Here is a 10,635-nt window from a genome sequence, read left to right as displayed (position 1 = left end):
ACATGCATGCAAGCAATTTTAAAACTTAAAAAAATTATAATTCTTGAATCGGCCATCAAATTCAAATTCTGATTATGAAAAGACTTTCATAATAAGACGTCACATATACTTCAGCAATAATTTTTAAGGACACAAAAATTGCTTATGTAGAATAGAAAAATACCAATATACACAAGTAAAAATGCTCAGCTGACTTGCTAAATTTGCCTATCACTCACCATGCAGTAAACATCCACCTACCAATACAATTGTCTGCTATTATTCTCTATTCACATTACACTACAAGAAATAGCTACATTAGTACCGGGCACATGCAGCCCTTAGTACCGGTTGCCCCGACCGGTACCGGCTAGCCGGTACTAAATGGACGGTCCATTTAGTACCGGTCGCAGTGTCCGGTACTAAATAGTTGGTCTCTTTGAAAAAATAAATGCACGTGTGCCGGGGTTCGAACTCATGACCTGTGGCCTCGCGTGAAGAATTGGAGAGACAATTGGTGCCAAACATTGAAAGAACCATTCAGCACGGATTCTAGAGTTGGTTCAGGAAACATGTAGGTGTTCATAGGCAGAGTTTTAGGCTTTTGGGATATTTTCTATGGATTCTGATATATGTGTGTTTCATGTGGCAGATTATGATGAAGCAGAATACTGGCACAGAAGAGGTAGATGATGATCTCTTTTCCTTGGCATGTGGTCCTGATTTCCGAGTTAAAAAATTCTCCTCACGCATTATCAATGGTGTGAGGTTTAACACAGTTGATCGTGACAAGAATAAGACCACACGAAATAGTGGAGTAATAACACAAAAATTCTATTTGTTTCTGATTATAATCGGCTTATTGGTGGAAATAAGCGATAATCCTACCAAACACCTCGCTTATTTTCGCTTCTGTGGTAATCTGCTTCAAAGATTTGAACTACGAGAAGCGAGAATCGAAAAGCGAGAAAATCTTCGCTTCTCGCAGCCATGCTTAGATTATAAGCTAAGCGAAAATAAATAGGGCCAAAGTATACATAATGGACAAGTCACGGATTTTCTTGGCACTTTGAAAGAGATAATTCAGTTAGATTATAACGGCGATGAGAGGTCCGTAGTTTTGTTTAAATGTGACTGGTTTAAACTAGATGGAAAGAAGATTGAACTTAAAGATGATGGCTTTTATAAAAGCATCAATGTTGGAAGTTTGTGGTACAAGGATGATTGTTATATTTTGGCCACTCATGCTAGGAAGGTCTTCTATTTGCTGGACACAAAATTTGGTAAAAATTAGCAAGTTGTACAGACATTTTACCATAGGCATCTTTACAATGTGAGTCAAACTGAGGTTGTACCATATAATGCTCCTGCTTATCAAGAGGATGAGTGTTGCGAAGAGGAGGGCATGCGAAAAACAGTTTCTGACATTGCATATGAGAAACCCTTAAATAGAGATGATGAACAAGACCCTATCTTTGAAGCTGCTGAAATTGCTCGGATGATGAAACAAACTAACAAGGAAGTGCATCTTCACAGTGATGGTGAAGATGAAGACGACGACACGATGGAGTACTGCAGTGACGATGAAGGAGGTACCACAATTGAGGTCAATAGCGATGATGAATAAACTTTAGTGAAATTGCTCCAATTTTAGTGTTGTGTTGTAAGGGCCATCCAGAATAAGACTCGTCTACTTGTACTTGAGACCATGTTTCCTTGTGGAATGACATTTGTGGTTTTGTTTAATCTAATCAGATTTACTTTTGCTGGCCGTTTAATCAGATTTACTTCACAGCACAATATTCAGTATGATTGCAAGTCCATAGGTCCATGCTGGAAAGAATACCAGTGGTATCTCTGTTTAAGAACAAGTAGTCATGCTCATCTTAGTAATTCCAATGAACATTATTGTGATCAAAGAAGAAGCCAAAGCACCAGAAAATTTTTTGCTCTCAGAAAAACCATCGAGGCTACATATCACAGAACACAAATTCCATTAAGATAATAACACAAGGTCACTTCCAGTTATCACAGACACAACACATATAACATAGGACACATTACACAGGACACAGATAACACAGGACACATATTAACGCACGGCCCATTCGACTAGACTAGCATGAACACAAGACATTCAACTAGACTAGCAGGACACATTCGACTTTGCCTAGCATGACCCAGTCATGTTCTTGGTGATATCTTGACTAGCATCAGATAGCTGGATGCATTCCACTGTGTTTCTTCTTCTTTGCCTTTTCCTTTTCATGCTCATCACCAATACCACTGATCTTGGCTTCTGTTGTTTCTATCTCGCTGGCCAAGTCCCAGATTTTCTGAATTTCCCTACGAGAGGGTCCCTGCATGTAAAATTCAGAATGTAGATATTTTAGCGTGTCAGATTCCGACAAAGAAAGATCGAAGAACAAGAACACAAGACTAAATTCCAATACAATCACAGGAGTGTGAAAGAACAAGCCAAGTGATATTTTCCAATATGCAACTCTGACTGCACAACGTGAAAGATATACCAAACCAGTGCCATGCCTGCATCTCTCCATACTAATACTCTTTAGCAAATAGTACTCTGAATAGCAAACCAGGGCCATGCCTGCATGTCTGCAGCAGTAGCATTCCATGGCATTTGTTTTCTCCTAGATTGCTCTTTACCACTACTTCATCCTCTAAATTATTCCTGACATGAGATGCACACTAACCAAGCAAATCCCAAATAATTGAAATAGGGAATCACACACGAATTTCTGGTGAAGCTAAGGAATTAAACCATTCTACAGTTCTACACACTACTCTAGAGTCACCTGAGATGCAGACTTGAAGAACAGGTGTAGGATTGGCTACTACTTTTGTGCGGCCGGGAGTCTCCACACCGGCGTTGGAGCAGTGGTGCGCGATACTGGGGGCGGAGCGGAGACGTCGATGGTGGTGGCGGCCGCCCCCGCTAGGTACGAGACGGGCGGTGGGAGTCGGCGCGCTCGGTGAGGTCGACCACCACGAGCTCGCGGCGGCCGTTGGCGGCGAATAGGAAGGAGCTGCCGTAGGCGGCCAGGAAGTAGACCCGGGCAGCCGGGCGAGGCCCCAATGACGCCAAATTGACGGACCCGCGGAACCGGACGCGCAGATTGGATGCGGCTCTCCATCTTCCGTCTTCAACGGAGGGGGCCGACGAAGATGCAGGAGGTCGCCGCCGGGATCTCGCGAGGGAGGAAGAGGAGAGGATGGATGCAGCGGGTCTGTCGAGGGAGAGGAGAGGCACAACCATATGGACAATGAAGGTGATGCATTCTTACAATCCTTGTGTACTTTTTATTTGTCACAAAAAATCACAACTCAACTATAGATGTTTGATAGCTTGCTGAATGCATTCTTACTGGCTGCCTTTTTTTAGATGTTTTTGCCGAGCATGATGCTGGTAATTCCCTCATGGCTGATGGAGATCGTGGCTTCACCCATCCTGATAATCACAACCAGATGACCACCGAAGGTGATAGTTTGTTCCTCTATTTGCTATATAGCGTATTACATTGCTGATTTCGATGCTGAATACAACTATTTTTTTTCATAGCTTTGATTGCATGATCAGTTTGGATCAACATTTGCTTCACCTCACTAATTGTGTTTTCAATGAACATTTACAACCAGGAGGACAAGAACGGGTTCGAGGAGTCACTATGGGACATGGTCTGCAAAGATTGAGCCAAGCTCAGCGTGGCAAATTGCAAGTTGTCATAACCGAAGGAAGGATAAGGCCCGTGGTACCTCTTGTTGCTGCAAAGTGGGCAACGGAATGCAACATAGGAGTCCGAAACCATGTGCCTATCCTGAAGCACTGGAAGAACTACAAAAATCAACCTGCGTTGATCGATCTGTTTATGGGATGTCTTCGTGTAAGTACATTCTCTGACCCTTTTCCCATGTATCACTACCAGAAACCATGCGTTTGCCATGTGCCCAGAGATTTGCCGTGGGCTAAACCTCAGGCACCCGGCAAACGTAGTGTTTGCCGTGTGCAGACCAAAGCAGCACACGGCAATTGAAAGGCACACGGCAAACAAATTTTTTGCCGTGTGTCACTCTCCAAAACACACGTCAAACTCCAGGCACACGGCATCCTTGCTTCGTTGACGTGAGCCAGCAGAGGAAACACACGGTGAAAGTTTGGCACACGGCAAACACGTGCGTTTGCCGTGTGGAAAAAATCAAACAATCGGCAAACACAAGTTTTGCCGTGTGCCTTAGTGGAGCACACGGCAAACATGTGGGAAAAAATTTGAATTTGCCCTCCAAAATTTTTCTGCTAGACACATATAATGTATTTTACTTCATTTTAAATTTTGCTATATTTCACATGAAGTTTGCCATATTTAGTACTTTAGTTTCATTAATCGAATTTCTTGGTGATTGAACTGGGAGTTTATTAAATAGTGGAATATAATGCATCAAAAAATCATATTCATGTTATGGAGTACAATGTGAGGATATATGCCTAAAACAGAAGTAAGTTATGAAGATCTTGTTCACGACACATGAGCACAAACGTTTCGAAGAATCGTTTTAAATTTTTATTAAAAGCAAATGAATTTTGAAAATTATAAAACTTGTCATGGTATTATGATTTCATGCATGGACACTATGGTAAAAATTTGGTAAAGTTTTGCACAAGTTTTCAGTACAGGTGTTAGAAATCGGAACATCTCTATAGAGGTTCCGTATATTTGTAACTAAGTCTTTACCATTTGAACTCAATGTTTGCAAAGAAATGCGTGTTGACTTTCAAATTTTTTCTATTGGCAAACCAGCACTTAGTTGATTTCATGCCAAGTTTTGGTTATTTTTTGGATTAGTTTGGTAATTACCAATTTATTTTGCAACTAAATAATCTCATGTGATATATATTGAATTTGAGCTAAAAGTGCATGAAATAATGTTTTGTATTACATAAAACCATAAAAGATTAACTTTGGCAAAGAATCAAAGATACTTTGTCAAAGGGACAAAATGTGACAAACAAAATTTACAAACATGAACTTATAGGAAAAATATTGGAACAAAAAAAAAGAGATCATTGGTTTGCCGTGTGCCCTGCAGGAGGCACACGGCTAAACTCAGCGTCGCCGACGTGGCATGTTTGCCGTGTGCTAGATCGGGGACACACGGCAAACCTTCCCTTTTTGCCGTGTGCTAGATCGGGGGCACACGGCAAAAAGGGCACCTGGCCCTTATCCAAATCGATCTCGTCCCGACCGCGCGCCTCCTGACCATATGCTCGTCCCTACTGCCTCGCCCTGCCCCGCGCCACCCCGCTCCGCCGCGCCACGCCACCCCGCCACGCCACCCCGCCCCGCCCCGCCCCATGCCCCGCCCCGTCCCGTCGCGCCACCCCGGCTGGCCGCGCCGCTGCCGCACCTCCGCGCCACGCCCCATCGCGCCACCGCCACGCACCCCGCCGTGCCACCCCGCTCCACGGCCAACAGCCCCGGCTCGCCGCGCCGCGCTGCCCCGCCTCGCCCCACCCCGCGCCACCCCGCTCCGCCGCGCCACGCCACCCCGCCGTGCCATCCCGCCCCGCCCGGTCCCGTCGCGCCACCCCGGCTGGCCGCGCCGCCGCCGCACCTCCCTGCTGCGCCACGCCCCATCGCGCCACCGTCCCGCCACCCCGCCGTGCCACCCCGCTCCACGGCCAACGGCCCCGGCTCGCCGCGCTGCGCTGCCCTGCCAGCACCGGCCCGGCCCGCCACGACCCCCCGCAGCCCGAGGGGACGCGGCTGCCCGAGGCCCCCTCCGCTCGAGGCTCGCCGCCGGCCACCTGCGCCGCCGCAGGCTGGGCCCGGGCATCGCCGCCGAGACGTGGCCCCGCTGCAGGCCAAGCCCCGGCCGACCTCCTCCTGCCTCAACCCCGCCGGCCCCGGCCACACTCCACACCGCCGGCGCCCGCTGACCTCCTCCCGCCTCTACGCTGGTGTTTTTTTTTGGCCATTTCTTTGTCATTTCATTACAATTGATGCAAATGTGTATAAATAATATAGCTGTATTTTTTCTATTTGCATGAAATCAAAGGAAAAAGATAGTGAAATTGACCTCACATGCTGCACTAGTGGTATACGCCATCTTGTTGAGCTGTGGCACCTGCACCGACACACGCATCCCCGCCTCGCTCGCCGTCGTGCCCTAGGTGAGCATGTGAAAAAGGCCTTCGCTCCTTTTATTTTTCGGAGTAGATTATATGATCTAGTTGCCTGTGATGAAATAATTTTTTACTTAGAATTGCTCTAGGTAACATATGATGATCTTGAGCTTGTGGCTGCATTAATTGTTACAAAACATGTAGTTATGCTTCTCATGATTGTCATCAAACCATCTGAAACATCCATGCCCAAAAGCAACTCTCGTTTGTGTTGATATGATGGTTGGGCTGGGTGTGTCACATGGTTCCATGTATATCATGAACCCCTTTTGTTGAGATGATTTCTCCCGCTGCATGTTCAAGATCAAATGAAACAAAACATATCTGAGGCATACAACACTAGTTCAATATTTTTTGTTGAGATGGCCAATAGTAACAAAATCATTGATTATAATTTCACATATGTTATTTTTTTTCTGCAGGACCGAGCACCGCCACCTAGTTCCCGTCGCCGGCCTTCGCCACCTCAGTTTGCAGGACGTATAGCAAGGTGAGCCATACAAGACTCCACTTTTCGTATCGCATGTTCGTATATCACGTAACCTAGTTTGGCGTATCCCGTTCAAATAGATACGGATGGAAATATGCAAAACTTTGCATATGTACGACCGTATCTATTTCGAATTGTCCATGTTTTTGGACAGCCCGAGGATGCGTAGATGGGGTTAGTTTCCATGGTCTACTCGCATTCGAGATAGAGTATCGGCATCATTTCCCCGTTGTTCTCCGGATACACAATGTCCCTTCCGGGACGTGTATTTGGAGAACAGCGGCGAAATGCTGCCGAAATTCTATCCCGGATCGGAGTAGAGCATGGAAATCGACTCAAGCTACACATCTTCGGGTGGGATTAGGACCTATCTTAACCTAGTAGAATGTTTGGACATCGTGTAGATGCAAACGTTCTCTTGTATATTATATTACTCGTTGATATGATAGAGTATGGACGACTGTGCGTGGATGTACTCCGGTTGGAAACAAGGGGGGGAGTTGACCTTGGAATGGATTCAGAAGACCGAGACTTTCTTGGATCGAGCATTTGCAAAGGTTAAAGGAGGCTCATGCACTTGGTGTCCCTACACCAAATGTGGAAACACGCGTCGACAGACACGGGAAGTCATGACACAACATCTTTGCAATTATGGATTTACGAGAGACTGTACTCGGTGGACCTACCATGGTGAAGGCAATCGTATGAGAAACGAGGTCGTTAGGCAATGCATTGAAGATCATGATGCTGATGCCGGGGTAGGAGATAGGTTAGATGACTTTCATGAAGCACACTTCGAGGGAGAACGTAGCAACGAGGAGCCAGAGCCAACCGCGAAGGCATACTATGACATGTTGGGTGCAGCACAAGAACCCCTTCATGGGCATACCAAGGTTTCACAACTGGATGCCATTGCGCGCTTGATGGCCGTGAAGTCCCAGTTTACCCTGAGTCGAGATGCTTTTGATGTTATGTTGACAGTTATTGGAACAGTGCTTCCAGAGGGTCACATTCTTCCAAAAAGCATGTATGAGGCACAGAAACTCCTTCGTGCATTGAAGATGTCGTATGAGCATATACATGCATGTCCGAAGAGATGCATCTTGTTTAGGAAAGAACATGCAGAAGCAAAGTACTGTCCAAAGTGTGAATCTTCTAGGTTCATTGAGGTAGATACTAGTGATGGTCAGAAGAGGCAGCTCGCGGTCCCCGTGAAAGTCCTACGATACCTTCCGCCCATACCGAGGATCCAACGGCTATTCATGACCGAGGAGTCCGCGAAACAAATGTCATGGCACAAAATGGGAACTCGATACAATCCTGATAAGCTTGTACATCCATCCGATGCTGAATCATGGACCCACTTTGACGGGATTCATCGAGTCAAGTCATTTGGAGCTTATGATGTGAATGGATATCGTTTCCACACAACAAGTCACGAGCAGAGTCGGCCGAATAGAAGGACCACAAATTCCAGAGTGTTTACGCCAGGAGACGATGGGCTCGAGTACTATAGAAGAATCGAAGAAATATACGAACTCACGTTTCATGGGTCAAACCTCTTAAACCTGTCATATTCAAATGCCATTGGTTAGATCCTCATGCTGTGAGACGGACTCCGAATCTTGGGCTAGTTGAAGTTCAACAAGCGTCCGTGTATCCAGGAGATGATGTCTATATGCTTTACGAGGCGCGTATCTAGGCCGTCATCAGTCCAGGCCAGGATCGAAAAAGTGAGGATCTACAAAGGACCTGCGAGAGACATCAGACTTACCCGGGAACAATACTTGCGGGTAAAGATTCAATCTTAGCGAGTTACCAACTATGCTCCATTTGTTCTTCTTAAATGTATTAGATATTGATGATGTGCAGGTGCCTCCGTGGTGGATTGCCAATGATTATCCGTGCTGGGAAATGATAGTGGACCGGTGGTGCTCGCAAGAGTGGGTGGAGATGCCCGAGGCTGCCCGGCAGTGGTGTTTGCTGATGCCAGGTGCATCGCACCATCAGGGCAACTGTAACCTCAAGGCGTACGCGGCTAGATATGTATGTGAATTAATTTCTTTATTCTAATGCTCAATTTTGCATAATTTCTAATCATCTTCCTTTTTTCGCAGTCGGCGTCACATGGTGGTGTGCCTTGCACCCAAGTCCAGGCATACTGTTTGGCCCACAAAGAAAAGGCGACGTCTGATGTCACCTTAAACCCACAGGATCCGCCCGAAGTGTACAGCAACGCAAGCGTCCACAGCCGCCTCAGTGGGTACACCGCGATGGCACAAGAAGTTCATGGGCCGGAGTTTGATGCGATCAATGAGCCCATAGATGGAGAAGTCGACATGAGGGCGGGAGGAGGCAAGAAGCATGGACGGTACTGGTTTGACGACAGCTTAGTTGACACGGCGACTACTCCCACTCTCTCACAGATTCGAGCCAGGAGTACCAGCTCAAGCCCTGCCATACGCCCACGGCCAGACACTACACAGACTCAGATTGAGGCTGTCAAGGTTATTTCTATTTCATCCGTCATTCCTCCGCTTTTACATATGTTCGCTTTGAATTTTAACCCTGGGATCAAATCCTTTAGGCCCAGATGGAAGGAGCCTTCCAAGCATGGCAGGAGGCGGCAGAGGAGAGGTGGAGGGCCGAGCGGGATGACATCCAGCAAAAATTGGATCAAGCTCTAACATTTATGCAAAGCCTGGGCTCGGCGATGGGTGTTTCGCCTCCACAATTCCCTCCGGCCACACTTGTTCGTCGTGCAGAAACTCCTCCTACCGTAAGTGGTTTTGACTCCTATCGAGTTTCGGAATGTTTTAGTGACTTAGCATTAACCTAGATTTACTTAAAAATAATATCTTATGATACATCTACAATGACTTAGAACTTAGGCTAATGCTTGTAGTTTCATTCTTATGTAACTCAATATATATTCGCTTATGTGCAGAATCAGTCGGCGGCATCCAATGATGGGCCAGTGAATCCTGACTTCTCGCCTCTGGTGCAGCCGACTCAGCAGCCTCAGCAGTTTGTGTGGCCACCGCGTCAATGGGTGGCTTGGATTCAGCAGTAGCCAGGTTGGTCGCAGACGCCTACATGGCCGCCCCCGCAGATGTGGCCGCAGCACCCGCCACCGCCGCCACTGCCGTCGGGCCCGTGAGTTATGTTGTATGGACTTTCTTTGTACCACTTTTATGGATTTGTTTGAACTTGTATGAACTCGACCAGTACTTGTGGTTGTCGATGAACAAAACAAGACTTTATTTGTATGTGTGTATCAAATGCATGTGATGCTTATTCGGATACATGGAATAATCATTATGATATATATGATTTTCTGGGGGTACCATATACGTAATAATCAAACAAAAAAATTGGTTCTGGCACCTTTGCCATGTGTAAAAACCATGGCACACGGCAAAGGTGCCAATCTTTGCCGTGTGCAAAAACCATGGCACACGGCAAAGATTTGAACTTTGCCGTGTGCCACGCCAGCAGGACACACGACAAAAGGCCTGGCCACATCATCGTTCCTGGGTGGCAACTTTTTTTTGCCGTGGGTCGATAGTTGCACACGGCAAACCCTTTGCAGTGTGCCCGATATATAGCACATGGCAAAGGCCGGCTTTGCCGATCCCTGGTTGCCGTGTGCGCTTTGCCGTGTGCGGCACACGGCAAAGGGTTTGCCGTGGGCTTTTGGGGCTTTACCGTGTGCCCCTGGCACACGGCAAAGGGGGGGTCTCCCGTAGTGTATTTGCAATAAGAATCATTGTTTTGTGAACTATCTCTATGGTATATACACCATGTCTTTGTAGAGTTTTAGAACCAACTACCACCCTCTTGCAACTAAAAACAACTTCCTGGCTGTTTAATCCATTCAGATTTATTTTCCTGGCTGTTTAATCTATTCAGATTTATTTTCCTGGCTGTTTAAGCTACTTAGATTTATTTTCCTGGACGTTTA

General features: G+C 46.5%; 1 long non-coding RNA gene across 1 annotated transcript; it reads right to left on the bottom strand.

The window, feature by feature from the left end:
- Nucleotides 1-1,956: 1,956 nt before the first annotated feature.
- Nucleotides 1,957-3,248, bottom strand: LOC120644478. Its single transcript, XR_005663768.1, has 2 exons — nt 2,799-3,248; nt 1,957-2,339 (listed from the first exon to the last, which is right to left on the bottom strand). It is a non-coding gene; the product is annotated as an uncharacterized LOC120644478 (long non-coding RNA).
- Nucleotides 3,249-10,635: the final 7,387 nt, after the last annotated feature.

Source organism: Panicum virgatum, chromosome 8K, assembly GCF_016808335.1.
Source record: "Panicum virgatum strain AP13 chromosome 8K, P.virgatum_v5, whole genome shotgun sequence".
NCBI classification, from domain to species: Eukaryota; Viridiplantae; Streptophyta; class Magnoliopsida; order Poales; family Poaceae; genus Panicum; species Panicum virgatum.
The sequence above is the reverse complement of the archived record's forward strand: the minus strand, read 5'-3'. Positions and strand labels throughout refer to the sequence as shown.